Genomic DNA, 21179 nt, shown 5'->3' with positions numbered 1-21179 from the left:
AACATTTTGTTCTTAGGCATAGTTTTATGCTCTTTTTTACTCATTGAGACGCCATGTACTGTGTGATTGTCTTGTAGAATTGTTATAGACTGCCATGCGTTAGCACAGATTTTAAGTGTCATAGTTGCAGACTACAGACCTGCTTTTTGAAATGAAATTTAAAGATTAGAAATGAAAAAAAAGATGTATCAGTTAAAGTTAATGTATGTCAAATCTAAGAAATACTAATTTATTTTATTTTAATTTTAGATGAGACAGAAACTGAGAGGTGAGGGGGAGACAGAGATGGTAAGAGAGATTCCTGCTGCACTGCTTCACCACTCATAAAGCCTCTCTTCTGCTTTATGACTCCTGCTAGGAGCTTGAACCTAGGTCCATATGCACGGTAATGTGTGTGCTCAACCGGGTGTGCTACCACCTGTCTCCTGGAAACACTATTTCGTATTAGTTGAATTAACTGGATCTAAGTGTATTATTGAAATAAATCCTATATATCCCTTTAGCTCACTTTTGTTTACAGATAGCTTTATTATTCTAGCAGGCAACTATATTTAAGTGTATTTTAGTAGTAAGGAATAATTACTTTGGGGGCTGGGCAGTGCATAGCAGGTTAAGCGTACATGGTGCAAAGCACAAGGACCAGCTTAAGGATCCTGGTTCGAGCCCCGGGCTCCCCACCTATGGGGGGGGGTCACTTCACAGAAAGTGAAACAGATCTGCAGGTGTCTTTCTCTCCCCCTTTGTCTTCCCCTCCTCTCTCCTCGATTTCTCTCTGTCCTATCTAACAATGACAGCAATAACAACAATAATAATACCAATAGCAATGTTAAACAGGGGCAACAAAAGGAAAAAAAATAGCCTCCAAGAGCAGTGAATTCATAATGCAGGCAATAATAACCCTGGAGGCAAAAAAAAAGGAATAAATTTTCTTCTATTAAAGAAGCTAAGTGTTGAGCAAATACGAAAAAAAAAAAAATTTGTAGGACTCCCATAATATGGTAACCACTTTAGAAATAACTTTCCTGGGGGGGGGGGCTGTAGCACACCTGGTTAAGTGCACATAGTAAGAAATCACTTTCCTTTTTCCAGCAGAAAAGTTTGGTGACTTCTATTTGAACTTAAGAAGTTGGCATATAGAGGAACTGAGATGTGATCAGCCATATTTCTTGTTAAGTGTCATAGATTATAAAGTCTTGTAGTGCAGGTATATGAGACTTCATTTCTTCTTCACATCCTTGTGAAGAATTTGCTATCCCATTTGTACAAGGAGGAAAGAGGAAAACTAAAACCAAGAAAAATGGAGCAACATATTTAAGATCACTAAATCAAGAGATGAAACTTGGAATTGGTTCGGGATGGTCTTTTGGTTCAAGGCACAAACTCTGACACTGTTACTTTACTTATATTTGAATATGGAATTAAAAAAAAATTTACAGTTACCTTCAAAGACATGAAAGCTGGTGGAGTGGAACGGTAAACCATAACGAGATTATGTAACGGGTGAAGCTGAACTGGAGACACATTTTGCCTTAGGTAAATCAAACATGGGTTAGTCCAAATTGACATCATCTCAATTATTTTTTTAACCACACTATGTAAAAAAGTACAGTCTGGAAAATATCACACAATCTTTTTTTTTAAATTTATTAATTGTTATGCTTGCACTGTGTTAATAGCTTTTAAACATACTGCATGTTTGCCTTGTTTTAACCCGTGCCAAAGACTCAACAGAACCCTCAGTAATATTATGGTTTGTAATTTAAGAGTAAAATACCATGTGTATATATATATGAAATAGCATATAATGTCCTTGCCCACATTCCTGTTGGCTCTGGGACACCATGTGATCCAGAGCTGACCAATGAAGAATAAGATGAGATGGGTGAAGTTTATAGAAAGCTTTCTGAAAGGAATAGACTTGATCTCTACCATTTTCCTCCTTATTGTATAGGGTGGTGTGGAAAACTGCACTTTAAGAAGAGATGTGTTAAAATAAGTTTGGGAGTTTGAAGCACTAGCGATCAGTTGGTATAGCTTTGAATATGACTACCTTGACTTCTTTGTGAGGATGATAAGGATTGAACCTGGGGCCTTTGGTGCCTTAGGCATGGATGTCTAGGTGCATAAACATTATGCTATCTCCCCAGTGCAAAATACATATCTAAAGCAAGTTTTTTTTTTCATTGTTTTCTGATGAAGCCAAAAATTACCAAATGATCATCTGTCCTCCTCTGCCCCCTACTTTCATTATATGTAATTTTATTACTAAATTTCTGATGTTTTAATTATTTATTCCTCTATGTTTTACTTTATCAGCTATCTAATGTATTTTCACTTCTAATAAGATAGAACTAATTACCTACTTAGGTAGTTTGTAAATGTATCAAAAGTAAAACTTTCATACTTTAAGACCCTTCTTTTCCCTTATTAGTAAGACTTGAAATATGAGATAATGTGGCTCCTCTTTTCTTACACTCAATTCCCCTGCCCCTAAATAACAAGTTGTTGAATATTAGTCTAAATTTAAAATGTTTATTTTCTATTGTACCCAGATTCTCACTTTCTGAGCTGTGCTTTGGCAACAGAAATTTAACTCAGCCCGAGTATCCTACCAACCAATATGCCAATTGCTGCTTGGGAAATAATTAAAACGTAAGTAATTTTTCCTTACCAACTTAACTTCTTTAAAATTTGAAATCATTATAACTAACTCTTAGCATGGTACTCTCATATATATGATGGTGTCACGGTAAACACTTTTGAAAATAAACTGTCAATATGTTTCTAGAACAGTGAGAAATAAATACCTATTTTTTGTTTCAGTAACAAAACTTCAGTGAAACTATATAAAAGAAATGCATTTCAGGCAGGAGTAGATAGCATAGTGGTTATACAAAGAGACTCCCATGCCTGAGACTCCAAAGTCTCAGGTTCAGTCACTTGCACCGCCATAAGCCAGAGCTGAATAGTGCTCTGGTAAAAAACTAAATAAATAAATAAAATTTTAAAAAGAGAAAGAAATGCATTTCACTTTTAAAAAGACTTTATTTATTTTCATGAGGAAGGTGGGGGGAGGAAGGGTGACAGACAGGTAGAGAAAGAGAGAGAGAGAAGAATATTCCTCAGCTCTGGTATATGGTAGTGCTGGGAATTGTACTGAATTTGTCACCTGTGAGAACTCTAGCATGCAAGTCAGTGCAATACCACTGTACTATCTCTCCCAGCTCACATATATATTTTAAAGAAAGAAGCTCGGGAGTCAGGCGGTAGCACAGCGGGTTAAGAGTACGTGGCGCAAAGTGCAAGGACCGGAATAAAGATCCCGGTTCAAGCCCCTGGCTCCCCACCTGTAGAGGAGTCGCTTCACAGGTGGTGAAGTAGGTCTATATTTCTTTCCCCCTCTCTGTCTGCCCCTCCTCTCCCCATTTCTCTGTCCTAACAACAACGACATCAACAACAACAACAATAATAGCTACAATAATAAAACAACAAGGGCAACAATAGGAAATAAATATTTAAAAAAAGAAAAGAAAGAAGCTCAGATGCTCTTTGAAAATACATTTGCAAAGTATGGGGAAATTCTGATATGGTGGGGTAGTGAATTAAAGAAAAATGACATTTTACTGTTATAGAGACTTATATTAACTGTAAAGGTATTAATTAAAAATTGTAATGAAATGATAACCCACAAAATAGAAAGCAGTTAACCCTGTAGGGACAGGAGGGAGATGCAACTGGAGTGACTGCTGGGCTAGCATTGCAGGCGGGAGACAGAATACAACACGGTGACACAATTCTTTATTCACAGGGGAACACTCCAGAGTCAGGGGTGAGCACAGTGGGTTAAGCCACGCAGCGCCAAACCTCAATGGCTGCCTCCTGCTCCTCCCCCTCTGTGCGCCAGCCCTTCTCCAGGTCTGACTCTGGTGTGAAAAGAGAAGAAGAGAGAGGAACCAGAAACAGAAGTGGCTTTATAGGATAAAACCAGAAGTGGCAAGTCAGAAATGGAAATGGCTAGGAAAGGGGGTGGAGAAGGGCAAAAGCATGCTGGGAAGGTGGAAGCTTCCTTAGCAACTGTTGCGAGGGTTTTAGCCCATGGGATTAATGTTGCCCTGCAGGCAGGGCAGGTCTTGAGGTAGAAAGAAGATAGATCAGGCAAAACAATGATTATGTAAATAGGCCAAACTATCAGCAACGTGGCATGGAGCAGGGGGAGCTGGTTTAATGCCTGACAAGTTTACTACTGGGGATCTAACCAGGATCCTTAAGCCGGTTTTTTCGCTTTGTGCCACATGCACTTAACCCGCTGCACTACTGCCTGACTCCCTGAAAGTGTTCTATTTCTTAGTCAAAGCAGAAACCACAGAATTAGATTTTGTATGTGTGTGTGTGTGACATACATACAGTACTGAACATTCCCGACATATTTCATATTATTAAAAAATAAAAGTATTGACCATCTTATGATTGATATTTAAGTGCAAGTTATTATTTTTTTATAAAGTTCTTAATGTTTCATGCTTAACTTTATCCAGAGTATTTTCATGGTGCTTCATGTTATAATCATTGACTAGTTTAATATAAACTTGTCTTAATATACTTTTTTATGTTTCTTTTGTTGCCCTTGTAGTTATTATTGTTATTAATGTCCTCATTGTTAGGACAGAGAGAAATGGAGAGAGGAGGGGAAGACAGAGAGGGGGAGAGAAAGAGAGACACCTGCAGACCTGCTTCATCCCTTGTTTGGTGACCCCTTGGCATTAGCTGGGGAGCCGGGAGCTCAAACCCAGATCCTTACACAGGTTCTTGAGCTTTGCACTATGTGCACCTGGTGGCTACTGCCTGCTCCTATCCACCTCTTACTCACCACCTCCCATGACTTTCAAATAGAAAGAGAAAGAAGCAGATAAAGAAAGAGGAAGAAAACACAGCACAAAAACTTCTTCTAAGGCTGTGGGGAGTAGGTTTAAATCTGGACCATGCACATGACAAAGCATCGCAATATCCATGTGTACATCCCTCTAATTTTATATATTAAAACTGCTGAATTGATTCAACTAGCATTCATTAATTCTTTGTGTGCAAAATAGTGTGAAGAATAAATTATTAGGGTGCAACATATAAAGGATTACTTGAGTTTGAGAAGACAATAATATTTAATGAAAGCAGAAAGGTGTTAAATACCTTAAGCTAAATGAGGGAACTGCCATTTCCTGTATGCCTCCTTCAGTCAGTGTATCTCACTTTGGTTTAAGTAAGCATCCAATAAATGTTAATGTTTCCTTCTAAAGGAAAAATTATTATTATTTAATTATTTTTAATATTTTATTTATGTATTGGATAAAGACAGAGAAGTTGAGAGTGATGGGGAAGATAGTGAAGAGAGACAAATCACTGCTTCACCACTTGTAAAGCTTTTCCCCTGCAGATAGGGAGAGGGGGCTTGAACCTTGATCCTTGAGCTTTGTAAAGTGTGCTCAACCAGGTGCACCACCACCTGGCCCCCGGAAAAATTATTTTTAAAAAGATTTAAGACTAGTGGTGGTGCACCCAGTTAACCTTGTACTATGAGCAAGGACCGAAGTTTGAGCTCCCAGTCCCCACCTGCACTCAGGAAACTTTAAGAGCAGTGAAGCACATGTGCAGATGTCTTTCTCCCTCTGTCTCCCCTCCTCTCAATTTCTCTCTGATCTATCAAATAAAATAGAAAAAGAGAGAGAGAGAGAGAGAGATGGCTGCCTGGAGCAGTGGGTTCATAGTACAGGTATTAAGTTCCTCAGCAATAAGGCCAGAGGCAAAAAAAATTATTAAGACTTGAAAATGCCAGATGGGGTTAGCAAAGTAGCTTACTTATATAGCTTGATTACTTTGCTGTGTGCACAAACTAGGTTTGAGCTTGGCCTCCAGTGCACGAGAGACTTCAGGACTATGGTGTCTTTCCCTTCTCTGTCTCTTGATTTAACAAGATCTCTGTCTCTTGATCTGATGTCAGAAAATTGTGATCTGATCTCTTGATTTGACAGAGTGGTAAAGAAGAAAAAGAAAACCCAACCAGTGACAAAGGCACTGTATCCACTGTACCCAAAGAAGTTCCAAAAAAAGAAAGAATAATTTTTTTTTCTCCCCCAGGAGATATGCTTTCGGGTGACTTGGGTGTCAGGAACTCACTTTTGGAAAGAGTTTATAAGAGAACAATTAGGCAGAGTAGATGCTGTATATGGTATGGGCTTTAGCAGTGTGCCCATATGAACAGAAAAAGAGAAGTACAAGATAAGAAAATGTAATAGAGCATCACCACCACCCCTTTTTTTGTTTCTTTTAGCCAGAACTCTCCTCAGTTTACAATGGTGCTGTTCATTGAACCTGGGACTTGAACGCCTCAGGCATGAAAGTCTCTTTACATAATATTAAAACCTGAATGGATCTGAGGGATGAGAGGTCAGAGGTTATGGGCTAGGGGTTGGGAAAGGATGTGGTATTTGAGGCCTGGCAGTATGGGACTCCGCAGGGCTAGAAGGAGATGGCATGATGGTTATAGAACATATTTTCATGCCAGATGCTCTGAGGCCCTAGGTTCAGTCCCTGGTACCACCATAAGCCAGCGCTAATTCATCTCTCTGTATCTCTCTTATTAAAATAAGCAATGTAAGAAAAAAGTGACTATATTAAGACTTGGAAGAGACACATCTGAGGTGAGAAGAATAAACTAAAAAAGCATATTGTTTGCAACAAAGTTATGAAATGTCATTTTCCCTAGTTTCTAGACAGTGCCTCATTCAAATCAAAACATGTTGTTTACTATGTAATCACACAGTATCTCCAGTTGTTTGCACTTGTAGCAAGGCTCTTATATGACTTTCTCACATTAAACAGGAAAATTCCCTTTCCTGAACAGTATTGTCATAATAAGACACATGGGGAAAAAGACATTGAAAATCTAACAGTACATATTAATTTCTAGCTCTGTGAAAAAAAATTTAGAACAATATCTTAACTTTTGTTTAAAGTGCTGGGAATTACCTTTAATTTCACTCCTAATCAGTTTCAATCTTTGCAAGTTTTTATTCCTAAAAATGCCCAGCCACCCCCAACTCATTATATTAGTGGAAAAATCATTCATGAAATTGTTGCTTTCCAAAATTAAAGGTTTGGGGCTGAGTGGTGGTGCACCTAGTTGAGTACATTTGTTACAATGTACAAGGACTGGGGTTTGAGCCTCCAGTCCTCACTGGCAGGGAGAAAGCTTTTGTGAGTGGTGAAGCAGTGTTGCAGGGTGTCTCTCCATTTCTTCTTTCCCTCTCAATTTCTGTCTCTATCCAATAAATAAATGATAATAAAAAATTAAAATCTAAAGGTTTAAGGACTTTAAGTGTACATAAACAATGAAGAAATTTTTTTTTTTACCTTAAAGAAATTAGCATGTACTATAGGTAATACTCTCAGTGCTCTAGAAGATTTTTCTTTTCTTTTTTTTTTTTTGACAATTTTTCTATCCTGACTTTAGGATTTCAAAAAGGATATTATCTCTGGTTAATACCTGGCAAAAGTTTTTGAGTGAGTAACATTTACATTTACAGTAACAGTTTAAAGTCTATTACTGTTTTTCTGCACTATTTACATTAATTTGCTTTGAGAGTCCTTGAATATGCTCTTCTCTTTTCTGGATACAATACTACTGAAAAGAAATCCAACGCCTGTCCTATGCATTAGAAAAATCAGAATACAAATCTTTATCCTCATTGTTAATACTTTATTTTATTGGTATTCTCAATAATAAAAACTAATTGAGTTTAGATTTGTTTAAATTCTACAGAGATATAGCTATATACATTGAACATTTATGCTTGAGCTATCCCTCTCTTCTCTTTCTCTCTCATACACATAATTTCCTCTAGTGTCTTAAAATCCTAATACCCATTTTTTCTGTTACTCTTTCATTGTTTTTATCTTCCACAACTATGTCCAGCTCATACAATGAAGTGATCTCCATCATCCTCTTTCTCATACCTGGGGCTTGCCTTAAACATTTCTCTTTTACTTAAAAAAAAAAAAAAAACTGCAGGTATTTTTCTCTGGTGCATATAAGATGTATTTCCTTGTTTTAATCACACTATTCAGAGTCAAGATATTAACCTTGTTCTGCCCATTATTTCATACTTCCTCTAGAATGGATTCTTGTACTTTGTTTTCTGTCCTTCATCATTCTATTAACATGCTGTCGCCTTAAGAAAGGAGTGCAGCTTGGAATGCTTTTCAAGCAATTGGATGGAATATATTTATGGTGAGTCCACCACTCAGCTCTTTGAGAAAGAGCTGTTAGTACAAGAACTGCCAGGATGACATAATTTCTTATAGCATCCTTACACTCTTAAATGCTCTGCCTTCACTCACTGCCTCGCCCTGCCCCACCTAGAGGCAAACTTTACAGTGTTTCCAGTAGTGGCAAGTTTTTCCTTTAAGATGCTGTACGTTTGTTGCTATTGTACCATTTTTCAAACTTGCCTTTTCATGTTGTTTCTAAGCGGTTAGCGGAATGAAAATGGTGTTTATACTTAGAGCTCAGGAGCTTCTTTCTCCTATGAGGGACTCCACCCCAGGGATGGACACTCTAGCTCCCGGGTTCCTCTTTCTTTTCTTTCCTCCTTCCTTCCTTTCTTTCCTCCAGGGGGGCATCCAGATTTCCTTGTGGCACCATTTTCTGACGCAGGATTCCACTACCTTACCTCCCCACGCCCACTTCTTTCTTCCTCTAAGGAGACTTTATTTAAGGAGTGGCCCACAATTTCCAGACACTTTCACACTTAGCTCATCTGTTCTTTCAAATCCTAAAACCAGAACAGATCCCGCCCCTCAGCCCTGTTTTACTTCTAGGATGCGGGTCCAAGGATCCATATTGCCAGAGCCAGAAGTGGGCTGTGGAGCTGGACCACTCCCCCCAGCTTCCTTCTGCAGGAGGTGGCAGGAGGGAGAGAACGCCTGGGGCAGCCCACTGCTTTGTTTCCATTAACCACGCACACCGGGGCCTTCAGGAGCATTTGGAAAAAGCCTTACAAAAACTGTAGACCATGCCTTTCGCCGGTCAGAATTCGTTCCTTGCTCTCATTTCCTGTTTCTCAGACTCTCCCTTGTTTCTTTCCCTACTCCACTTTATGCCACATTACTGCAAACCTTTCTCTCAACACAAACTTCTCCCTTGGTGGCCTCCCCACGACTCCGTGATTTCCCACGCAGGGCGGGCTGCGGGGCACCGCGCAAAGGAGGCAGGCGGCCTGGGAGCCCCCGCGCGCGCACCTAGGTTTGCAAAAAAAAAAAAAAAAAAAGCAGCAGCAGGAAAAAAAAAAAGTGGCTCCTGCCCGCAGTCTCCCACGGTGACCGCTCGGGACCGGCCCACGCCCCCACCCCGCCCTGCGCTTCCGCCTCGGCTCTTCCCCGCCCCCGCTGACCCCGCGCCCTCTGAGCCGCACCGGCTGCCTCCGCTCCTCCCGCCCCAGGAACTGGCGGATCCGCTCCCCTGGGCTAGGACGCTTGGGAAGGCGTCAAAAACTCGGTTCCTGGGGCCCTAGCTTCTGAGGTCCTTTCTGGGGTGCATGCAGGGCACAGACTCCCCGCCTCCGGCTGCAGACCCTGGCGCCCGTTCTTATCTCTTCCAGCAAGTTCTGCTACCCCCCGCAACCCCCTCCCCCCCCAAATAAAACAAAAAACTAGCGCGGGCGATCGAGAGAGACGCACACCTCCGCGGTCGTCCCCATTCATCGCGCCAAGGTGAAGCGCGGGGAGGGAGGACGCTCCTGCCTCGCCCGCAACGTGCGGCGCTCGGGAACCCAAACAATGATTCCCCTTCTCGCTTCCCCGCCCACCGCACCCCGGCAGGCACCCCCGCGCCCAGGGCGCCGACCGCGGGGCTGCCCACGGCCGGACCTAGTTGTACCCCAGAGAGGGCACTGCCCGGGGCCCCGGGGGGGCGTCCCTGAGAGCCGCCGCCGGCTCCGCCCACACCTTTCCAAGTTAGCCCGCGGGTGAGCCCCGGGGCCGGGCTCGGGCGCCCGCCCCTCTCTGCGCTCTCCACCCGGGCGAGGGGGCGCTGCGAGGGCTCCGCGCTGGGTCTGTCTCCGAATTGGCGTCCTAGCGCTGCTATGAGCGCTCCTACACAAAAGAGGGGACTTTCTCGCCGCTCAGCGCGAGTCGTCGCCCGGGAGAGTTGCCATCGGGGGTCCCTCCCAGTCCGAGACCCCTGGGGTCCCCCAGAGCTGGCGGCTCCCCAAGCTGCGTTGGGCCATGTGTAGGTTATCTTGGGTGCAGCAGCAAGGTGGTGCAGGTGAAAGGGAAGCGTGGCCCAGCCCGTGGCCGTGGGCGGAGGCAGGGGTGGGGCGGGGTGGAGGCTCCGCGGACCCACCCCCCAGCCCGGGGCCCGGGCGGCGAGGCTAGGGCCGGGCAGTGGGTGTTGCCTTCTACCTCTGCGATCGGGGAGGGGTTAGTTTCCCACAGGGGATTTCAACCATCACACTCAGAGCCCGCCTCCTAATCCGCGGAGCGGCTCGGGGGCCCCATTTTATGGCAATAAAGCGATTTAGCGCCTGCTGAGCAGCCCCTCCCCGCCGCCGCCCCCGCCCTCGGCCCCACCCCGGGGCTCGCCCGCAGCGGCGGGGCTTTGTTTCTGGGGAGGAGAACCTGAAGCTCTTTTGTTTGGGGGATTGGTGTTTTCACCCCCCCCTCAACTTCTCTACCCCTCACCCCACCCCGCCCCGCCCCGCCCCACCCCACCCCACCCTACCCCACCCCACCCCACCCCCCGCGCCTCTCCGGTTTCCTGAGCTGCGGGCTGCAAGGGAGGAGAAGCGGAGTCCTGCAACCCCCTCGGCTGGGCCCCGGGGTAATTCGATGCGGGCCTGGCGAAGCTCCCCACGCTAGACCGGGGCTCGCGTCTGGGCAGCCTCCACCTACCGGCCCACCCTACATTTAGCGCATCATGTGATCCGGGTAAGTCATTTGCAAGTACAACAGTTCCCCGGGTTGCCCCCCATTCATTTCCTGAGAACTGCAGATAGCAGCTGAGAGGCTCTGCCCGTGAGAGTGTGCGTGTGAGTGTGCGCGGGTGACGCCGTGTGTGTGTGTGTGTGTGTGTGTGTGTGTGTCTATGTGCGCGCGCGCGCGTGTGTGTGCGAGGAAGAGAGAAAGGGAGAGAGAGAGGGGGACACTGTGAGGGAAAGAAAACAATTTCTCCTGCTCTGCAGCTTCTGTTCAGGTCTGTGCCGATTCCATTTTTTATCAAAATAAACAACCCCCCTCCTTTTTCTTTTTGCCATCCCAAATCAGACCGTATTCTCTTAACATGTTTTATTTTCCTTCTGTCATCTGCTCAAGTTAAATCATTTGGCTGGTCTGTGTTCTTAAAGGGGGAAAGTGTTGGGAAAAGCGGGAGGGGGCCGAGGGAGGGCGATGCTATTGCAAAGCAAGTAGCGTTGGTCGGATTCGTGGAGAAGAAAGGAGGAGGTTTCTCCTCTCTGCACCCCCCCCTTTAAAAAAAAAAAAGAAAGAAAGAACTTATCCAGCAACGCGAATTAAGCAAATATTGTTTCTACCCCTAGTGGAATTGTTGGTTGCGATGTTTGCCTGACAGTTGCCAAGGATGGGAAATAAAACACCACGGCTGAATTGGGGCGATGGTGGGGTTGGGTGGGGTGGGGTGGGGTGGTGGGAGCTTGTGGAAGTAGTTACTGGCCCCCAGGAATTGTGCGACTTGGGCCAGTGACTACCACTCCAGGCGGTGTGAGCTATGGGTGTGCGCTGGAGAGAGTGGAAGGGAAGGGGTTAAGGCGGAGATGACACTGCTGGCATGAATAGTGGTCCTGGTGCTACATTCATTATTGTCTCTGGTCGTAATGATGTGTAACTGTCACTTGCTACAGTGCCTGGTCCATGAAAGTAGCCAGGGGCTGGCCCGTGGCTGTTATTGTCAATTACTGGGGACCTGGCTGGAGTTGAGAAGGGGCAACTTGGCACATCCACTCGGGCCAGGTAGCCCGCGGAGCCAGCCTGGGAACTACTACTCGCCTTAGAGGCTCACTCGGAGGACTCAGACTTGACCTCCGTGACACATTAGTTGGTGCTCACGTTAGATGCTCCTCTATGGGGGAGAATCAATCCAGCTTTTGTTGCTTATTAGGCTGCCTATTAGAACTTTGGAAACTTTAATCTTTGAGGAAAAGGGTGGGGTGCACTCAACAGTTCTGTTGCGAAGTGCATTTCAGGCAAATGCTTGGAAAAAGTGCCAATCCCTTTGTTATATGCCCTGCAGCTTCCCAACCCCCTACACCCTGAGATTTTTGCATACTTAAATAGTAATAGCCTTAATTCAGCTCATAAAATCATACTGTGTTGAGTTAAAGAGTATTAGTACAGTGGAATGTGTAATCTGGATAAACAGTTTGGTTAATATTGTCAGTTGTCTAATTTAACTGTACAGATGGTTTAAGTATCATTGTATATGGGTTCTTTCAAGCAATTGCACTGGATAATAGAATTCTCTGCCAAACATTTGGCATTTTATTTTAAACCAGCCTTAATATTCTGTTTCCCTTTAACACAGGGGAGAAGAGCTGCAGCTCTATTTACATTTAGTGCATGTGCATCTCTTGGCTTCAGTAGACATCTGCCAATCAAGTATACGTCATTCTGCAAATCCACCTAGATGCCTCCATGCCCTTTTCTTACTGGAGGATAGAGTTGTTTGGTTAAGTTTTTTTTTTTTGGGGGGGGGAGGGCCTGGTGCCTTTTAACAGTGAGTAGCTTGTGTTGGGAATAGCAGTGGTCAGTTTGAAGAGTGAGCATATACCATCGGCTGTGAAATGCTCTTTGGGATTGTCAGTTAATGATACAATGCACCCTCACCACCCTCCACCCCCCCAAAAACCAAAACTCCACCTGATTCTGCTATTTACAGGTCTCCTTCTCATGTTGATTATGTTGTTTTTTAAAAAGATCACAGAAAATGGTTATGCACAGAGGATGTACTTTTTCCACTAGAACGTGTTTCACTGTAGAAGCTTAGTAGAAACAGCATGTTGAAGGACAGACATTTCAGTTGCGTAAGTTACATCTCTATTGCTGCAGTTCGGTTCATCTTGACATTAGCTTGAGTATGTTAAGACCTTTTGAGTTGGAGAGAGAGCAATTAGGGCATGCAGAAATTTGTATTTAGGGGATAAGGCCTTCTAATTTATAACTGTTACGAAACATAAAATTTTACACAAAATGCCCATATTTTTGAACTGTAGCTTCTATCTAGGTTTTCTGTGCCAGGTAAACAAAATATTCTCAAGGGAATTTCTGCTTATTTTTTGAAGGGCCTCAGTTATTCATTGCTACTCAGTGATATATACTTAAAAGGGCCTTTCTTTAATTAAACTTTATTTTATTATGCTTTGTATTCATTTTTATTGAATGAACATTGTTAGGCTAAGAGCCCATAATATTTTCTTTCACCAGAAAGTTCCTTTTCAAAACCGGATGTCATTTGGGAGAAACTGGTCCTGGTATTATTGCATTTGAGACCTTGACCTTAGCAACTCTTGGCTAGTGGTTGTTTACTACAGCTGCAGCCTATGTGTGTACAGAAAGGGAAGGGACTGCAAATACTGGGCTGCTCACTGCCCAAGCTGAAGGAAAAGCAAATCAGAAGTCAGGTTGCCTGTTGGTCACTGGGGGAATACATACCAGCTTTATAATAGTGACGGTGTCCTGAATATCTGTACCTGTAACTGTATTTATCTATCTATATCTTTTCATCCTGTGAAAAGTAAACATGCATTTCAGGAGCCTCAGAATAAGTTTTAGGTAATACAGTGTGTGAAGCAGGCTACTATCAATGCATTTCAATAATTTGGTCTTAAATACAGGCTTTTTTTTTTCTCAAGCCGTTTTTTATTTGTGATTAACCATGGTTTACAATATTGTAAGATTACTAGGTTTAGTTCCACACGCACCCATCATTCAAAGTTCTACTCCTAAAGTAGTTTTTCTGTTTTTTTTTTTTTTTTTTCACCTTTCTATAATAATGACTTAAGTGCTTAGGCCTCTAGGTCTATCCTAAAGGCATTTTAAAGTGAGCCAGTGTTAGTTAGTAGAGAATATTGAGTAACTTTACCAGAGAAGGGGTGGTGTTGAACTTATAAAGGACATTGTCTCCATTGTACAAAATGGGATTCCATGCTTATGAAAATTATAGTGTTAGAAAACTAATCACATTAAATTTCGTGTGTTTATGGTTTGTTTTCCTTGTGTTAGTAGAGAAATGATCTTAGAGTGCAAACTTTTTTTTTAAATATTTATTTGTTCCCTTTTGTTGCCCTTGTTGTTTTATTGTTGTAGTTATTGTTTTTGTTATTGATGTCATTGTTGTTGGATAGGACAGAGAGAAATGAAGAGAGGAGGGGAAAATGGGGGGGGGAGAGAAAGATAGACACCTGCAGACCTGCTTCACGGCTTGTGAAGTGACCTCCCTGCAGGTGGGGATCCTTAAGCTGGTCCTTGCGCTTTGTGCCACTTGCGCTTAACCCACTGCGCTACTGCCTGATTCCCAGAGTGCAAACTTTTAACTGTAGATGAGTTTTGTGTTAATAAATGCTTATATTCTCCAAAACTAGAAATGGTATCTAAGTTTCAAGCAGTGTTGTTATAAATAAGTTTCTTCAACAGACTGGGGAGATACTGGATTGTGTTTATGCTGATTGTGTTTATGCTGTTACGCCCCAACGTTCCAGGTTCCAGATTCTCAACACTGCCACTCTGCTTCCATGTTGATTTAGGAACCAGGGCTAGAAATCCCCCAAACAGTTTTTCTTTTAAACAAGCACCATTCAGTTTGGTAAATAGTTCCTGAAGTAGGTTGCAGTTGTTTACCTCTGTCATTTACCAGATGATAGTAGACTGGAAATATCTATATATTTTTTACCCAGTGCTTGCTTTTTTTTTAATCCATATTTTTTAAGCTTGCCACATTATGCACTATTTCTGTCTTTAAGTATGTATAAAATACAAAGAGAAAAGCTACCAAAATGAACTCACCAACAGCACCCTATAACCACAGTTTGAACTCATCTACTTTTCCCAAAATCAAAATGCAAGTTAACAGATGGGCCTTGCACCAGGCCCAGAAGGTCAGTAGCCTTGGGCTGTGTGAGACCTGTGGTCCAGAGAAACTGACTTCCACCAGCCAGAATTCATTTTAGGGCCTAGGCCAGCCACACCCTATCTGATGTCAGCTTTTGAGTTCCTGTGGTAAAGAACACATGCTGTGGATTAAATGGTTACTTTCTCTATATATTCTCAGTAATTATGCTACAAAAGGATTTTTTGGTCTGGGGTGTTTATTGTCATGAAAGTGGCTACTTGAGTAGTCATATTGCTCCATAAAAATTTGTTTTGGTCTGGGAGAAGATTATAGGATATCCACCCCCAAAATTCTGCTCTAGTATGGCATTTCTTTCAATTTACAGTCATACTTTTATTTTTCACCTCATGTCAGGGGACATATTTTTGAATATTTACTAGTGAATATTTTCTATTTTGAATATTTATTAGTGGTCCAAATGGTAACGCTATTTAGGTAAATCTGGAGTAGCAGAAAGTCCTTACTGCTGTATTGTGAGAGGAGAGACACTGGGGAGGTTTGGGTATTGTGCTCACCCTCATCAGAGGTTCTAGCAGCTATTATCACGGCTGTGGTCTACAGTCAGAATTGTGTACTAAGGGCTACTCTTACCAATTTTGTAAATATGTGTTTTATAGTTAATTCTTGGCATGATATATATATATACATAATAGCTATTTATGTGTATATATTGGGTTGTCAGAAGTGTGACATATTTTTTATGTTTTTCTATGCAAAAATGTGAAATGACTTTTCTGAGAACACAATGTAAACTTCCATACTTTGTAACATACATACATAAATTACATTTATAAGTGTTTTTATATTTTCTTTATTGGCATATATATTCCCTACACATTATGATTAAGAATTATGGTAAAAAAATCCTTAAATAAAAAAAAGGGGAAAAGAGACAAAATGTATTTCTTTAAATTCTGTGTTTTGTAATACTGTTCTCAGTTTATTTTGAGTTCAACAAGCAAATTCAAAACAAAACATGGAGACAACTGTGCCCCAAAGGAAATAAACCAACAAACTTAAATGAGAACTAAGATAAATTATTGTTAAAAAAAATAACTGTAAGGAAAATCTTCATTGTTTTCAGTTGTCTGCTGAGATTATACATCCTAGAATCAGGACTGATATAAGTAGCAGAGGTTTCACAGTTTGAGTCAGGCTCTCTAGTTTACTAGCTCTGGAAGACCTTGGTTAAATTACTTACTCTTTTCAAGTCTGTAAAATGGGAAACATAGCCTGTAATTTATAGTGCTATAGTGTGGGTGAAGTAAGTTAGTGTATGTAAACATTACTTTGAAAGTATGAAGCACCTGTGTGTAAAAATTACTTTGTAAAACTACAAAGTGCTTGTGAATTGATTGGAAAAGCACTCCCTCCTCACTCCCAGCCGTACAAGGGATGAACTTTCCAGCCTCTCTAAGTGAGCATATAAATTACACTTATGGGGAAGGAATTTCCGAGTGTGGGTAGAAAACTTCTGGCAGTCAAAGGTCATGAATTCCATTCCTGTCTCACCAGAGATTTGCGCTATGACCTTGAGAAAGTCACTTTAAAAAAGTTTCTATGTAGCTGGGGTAGAAGTTACTGACTGTTAGCATTTATATGTACTACAGGTGAAGTAGCTGAGCTTTTCAAAAAGAAAAGAAACAACATGAAAATACAGTTCCTACGATCATTTCTAGATAATAAAATTCAACGATAATTATTAAGAGATTGTAACCTTCAGGCACCTATTTTAATGTACCAACTAAAACTTCTATCTGCTGGTTTTAAAAAATATCCTTGTATCTTAAGAATAGAATCACTAAGTTTGTGCTGTTGTACTATAACTTAGAACAGCCTTATTGAACTACAATTAAAGCCAAACTTCTGTTGATTAAGCTATGTCTGATATATGACATCAAGTTTCATAGTTGCAACACAAAACACACACAGTGAAAAAGAAAGGTGTATATTGAAACTATTGATGGGTTACTTGAAAGTCTATGGAATATATTTTACTTTTATGTGCACATTTTATGCCATGCAAATTGCTTTATACACATGTGTAAGAAAATTAAGATTATTAATTATGTAAATTTTCCCTAGCTACATTTTCTGCAGTTGAAAGATATTTTCCAGTGTTTGATGTCAACTTTTCCTGCAAGAGAAAAGAAATAGGCTGAAAGTAGCTTAACACCGTTAATCATTTTAGACTCTTCCTGTGTGATATATACACCTTTCATGGCTCCTATTCATCTTATAACTATCACTGTGAGCATCACTTCTCTGGGACTTATTTGTAATCCCTTGCTTTACAAGTATGCTGGATTCCAGTTCTGTATTCTATGACTCTGTAGCATAAGATAATCCTTTTGGTGCAACTGCTTGTTATTTGCTTTGTACCTCCTCAGTAACAAGCCCTGTGAGAGCAAGAAGTGAATCTACTTCATATTCTTTTTGTTGACTTTTAACAGCATGCATAACAGTGACTGATCACATAGTGCTGAAATACTTATTGAAATAACAAATTGAGGGATGCAATCCATATAGCTATCTTTTCAGTATTTAAATGCCAATGTTATGATTATTTCCTACCTAAGTATTTTCATCTCTGACTAGATATATTTAACTCTGTTAGCCATTCTGCATCTGACTATATTTCCCTGAGGTTTTCCTTCTTGCAAAAAGAAAATTGCTTCTTCTTGAGAAAGAAATCTTGTAGGGTCAGATGGCTCCTAGCTATCTAGCTGGATAGGTTAATTCTTCAAGTTTTAGTTTGCTCATTGATAAAATAAAAATAAGAACAAATGATGTCAACATTGTAGAATGCTTTGGAGAATTAGAAGTGTGGTAATACCCCTAACTCATGGAGCATATAGAGCCCCCTAACTATCTGATGCTTGATAAATGTTAACCTGCTCCAGTATATTGATGTCTGTCATAAACACAGCCATTCAGAATGAATAAGTAACAACAAAACAAAATTGCTACTCTGTTGTGTAGCCACTATCTGCTACAGAAGTTAAGCACTGTGTGCTTTTCATGTGTTAACTGATTTACTAGAGTTTAAGTGATGTAAGTTATTTATAATTGATTTTTGAGTATTTCACATGTAGATGTTTCTTTTACATACTAGATTTTGATTTACGAACTATAGTTTGTAAGTATACTTATAAGATTTTTATTGTTTTACTAGGGAAATAGTGATTTACAGGACATGTGTTGTCACATGAGTGCAATTACTTATCTTTTTGTGCTAGATGTCTGCATACTGCTCCCACCACTGACTTAGGCCCTCCAATATGCACCGGGCCCTCAACACCCTTTCAGCTTTCTCCTACTCCCCCCTTCGTCTTTTTTTTTTTTTTAAGATACTGTGTGATGATGCTTCCTGGCAAGTAATTAGACTCCCAGCACCTTCCTCGACATTGTCACTTTCAACAATAATTTCAAAAATTGTCTGAAAAGTTTACTGTTTCTTGCCTTTTAATAATAAATGAATTGAAAAATGGGTAAATGAAAGTTATAAGAAAAAAGTTATGAGAAATTTATGAGGGGCTGAGTGGTGGTGCACCTGGTTAAACACACGTGTTACAATGTGCAAGGATCCAGGGGATCAAGACCCCAGTCCCCACCTTCTGGGGGAAAACTTTGTGTGGTGAAGCAGGGCTGCAGGTCTCTACCACCCCCCTTCCCTCTGGATTTCTGGCTGTTCTTATCCAATAAATAAAGATAATTAAAAAAAGAAAGAGGAAAAAATAATGAGAAACAAGGTATATTATCTTGATAATTGAGCCAAAGAAATCATTAGGTGTGTTGAAGAATGAATGGTGAATATTTATTGAAAGTACTTAATGGAGTTAAGCTGATAAATTGTGAAAAACAGCAAGATTACAGATATAGAACACTGTACATCTGTTTTTAATGACAGTATGTAATGGATTGTGTGGAATTATAGATTTTGTAATTGCTCTTTTGTCTCTGGGTTTGGGCGTGCTTTAAAACATGTCTGGCCCCTTAGCTTATATATAATTGAGTTCTATACATGGTTTTCAGGGGTGCATTATACATAAAAATAAGAGATTAATTCCTTTAATATTGAATACACATGTATGCTCTTTTGGTTTCTATTTTGTATACGTGTAGCTGATGTTCTCCAAAGTTAAGTAATGCAAACTTGCTGAGGAGGCAGTTAGCCTTAAAGCAGAGATTTGACCACTGCAGAGTCTTTGAACTTGCCCATGTGTTTTTACCTCCTCTACCATTATATATTCTCTTCATATTTGTATGCTATTACAGGGTTGGTCTTATTGGAGAGTAAAACAAAATATATGAGGATGTACAGATACTATCTTTAGAGACTATTTGGTCTCGATCATACTGACAGACTATGCTTACTAGACTTACTTGTTTACTTCAGTGCATACACCCAGTCTGTGTTTGTTGATCTATTGAAAAACAGACTGTGAGGTCAAATCCAGAGAAGTTACTATAGAAAACAACTGCTAAAGAGGCTGGGTAGTTGTTCTTTTTGGTAGAGTGCACATGTTACCATGCCTGAGGACCTGGGTTCAAGCTTCATGAACAGTGGAATAGTGCTTCATGTCTCTCTCTCTCTCTCTCTTTCTCTCTCTTTCTTCTCCTTTTTGTACCTTTTTCTGTTTCCTACTATCAAAAACAAAAGGGTGTGTGTGTGACTACTGGGAATGGTGGAGCTCTGTAGGCACCAAGGCCTAGCAATAACCTTGATGACAAAAAGGAGTGAAAAACAGCTACTATAGGATGTTCCATAGTGGTAATGGTAAACCAGTATATTCTATCAAATGTGTATTCTTTTTTTGTTTTTTTAAAGATTTATTTACTTATGAGAGGTAGGGGGAAGAGAACCAGAGTATCATTCTGCTATACGCAATGGTAGGTATCAAATGTGGAACTTCGTACCTGAGGGAACAGTGCTTACCTCACTGTGCCAACTCCTCAGCCACCCCAGCATGCATTTCTGGTATTTAATAGATCTGTTAAAGTCAGAGGCATAATAAAAGTAATAAAAGGTGCATTATCTTTATTAAAATGCCTAATTTAACTCCTAGTATGTATCCTACTGTAAATGAGAACAGGAACATTATTAGTAAGTAAAAAACAAGGGGAGGAACTAAGTTTTGTAGGAAACCATGGTACAAAGTAACTTGTGCTAAATGGATTAATTACTATAAGTTGCAAAAAAGGAAAATTTCCCTGCCTGGGAAATCAGAGTTCAGAGTTTGAGTAAATATATGGCAGAAATCTTTTCATGGAACAAGTTTTGATTATGTAGCAAAAAAACTTTTTTTTTTTTTTTTCAATTTAAGTGTACCGCTGTCTCTTGAGAGAGACCACAGCAACAGAGCTTCCTTCACTGTCATAGTCCTCCCATGTGGAATACTGGGGTCTCAAACCTTAGTGGTACACATGGCAAGGCAGACAGCATCCCAGGTGAGCTGTCCACCCCCAACATTTCATTTGGTCATAATAAGTCAGAATTTTTAGTATCCCCATTCTCATATCTTATATCCAGTTTCTCATGTGAAATGTTCAGTGGTTATTATTTAATTCTCCTTCTAAAACATACTTTTATTTATGTATTTATTTTTCCTGCAGGGTTATCACTGGGGCCCAGTGTCTACACTAAAAATCCACTGCGCCTGTGGCCCTTTTTGCTTTTTTTTTTTTTTATTGCTAGGACAGAGAGAAATTGAGAGAGAGAGGAGGGGGAGATAGGGAGAGAGAAAGATACTTGAAGATCTGTTTCACTGCTTATGAGATGACCTTTTGCAGGTGGGGAGCTGAGGGGACTTGAACCTAGATCCTTGTTCAGGATTATGTGCACTTAACCCCGTGTACTACTGCCAGACCACCCCTAAAACACACTTTTTTTAAAATAAAAATTTTATTATCTTTATTTATTGGATAGAGACAGCCAGAAATCAAGAGGGGGATGATAGAGAGAGAAAGACAGAGACACCTGCAGCTATGCTTCACCACTTGTAAAGCT

The 21179-nt window shown here is 40.9% G+C and overlaps 1 protein-coding gene across 7 annotated transcripts in view; it reads left to right on the top strand.

Annotated features, from left to right (window-relative positions):
• The first annotated feature begins 9734 nt into the window (after positions 1-9734).
• KLF12 (KLF transcription factor 12) overlaps positions 9735-21179 on the top strand; it is a 472528-nt gene continuing 461083 nt past the window's right edge. For 2 of the 7 annotated variants that reach the window (XM_060191522.1, XM_060191516.1), the window contains exon 1: positions 9736-10977. The gene's annotated coding sequence lies outside the window, so the exon portion shown is untranslated. Of the gene's footprint in view, positions 10978-11022; positions 11243-21179 lie in introns of those variants that run through there. The other 5 variants (XM_060191518.1, XM_060191520.1, XM_060191519.1 and 2 more) reach the window with 5 other exon arrangements.

This window comes from Erinaceus europaeus, chromosome 5 (assembly GCF_950295315.1).
Source record: "Erinaceus europaeus chromosome 5, mEriEur2.1, whole genome shotgun sequence".
Classification (NCBI taxonomy): Eukaryota; Metazoa; Chordata; class Mammalia; order Eulipotyphla; family Erinaceidae; genus Erinaceus; species Erinaceus europaeus.
The sequence above is the reverse complement of the archived record's forward strand: the minus strand, read 5'-3'. Positions and strand labels throughout refer to the sequence as shown.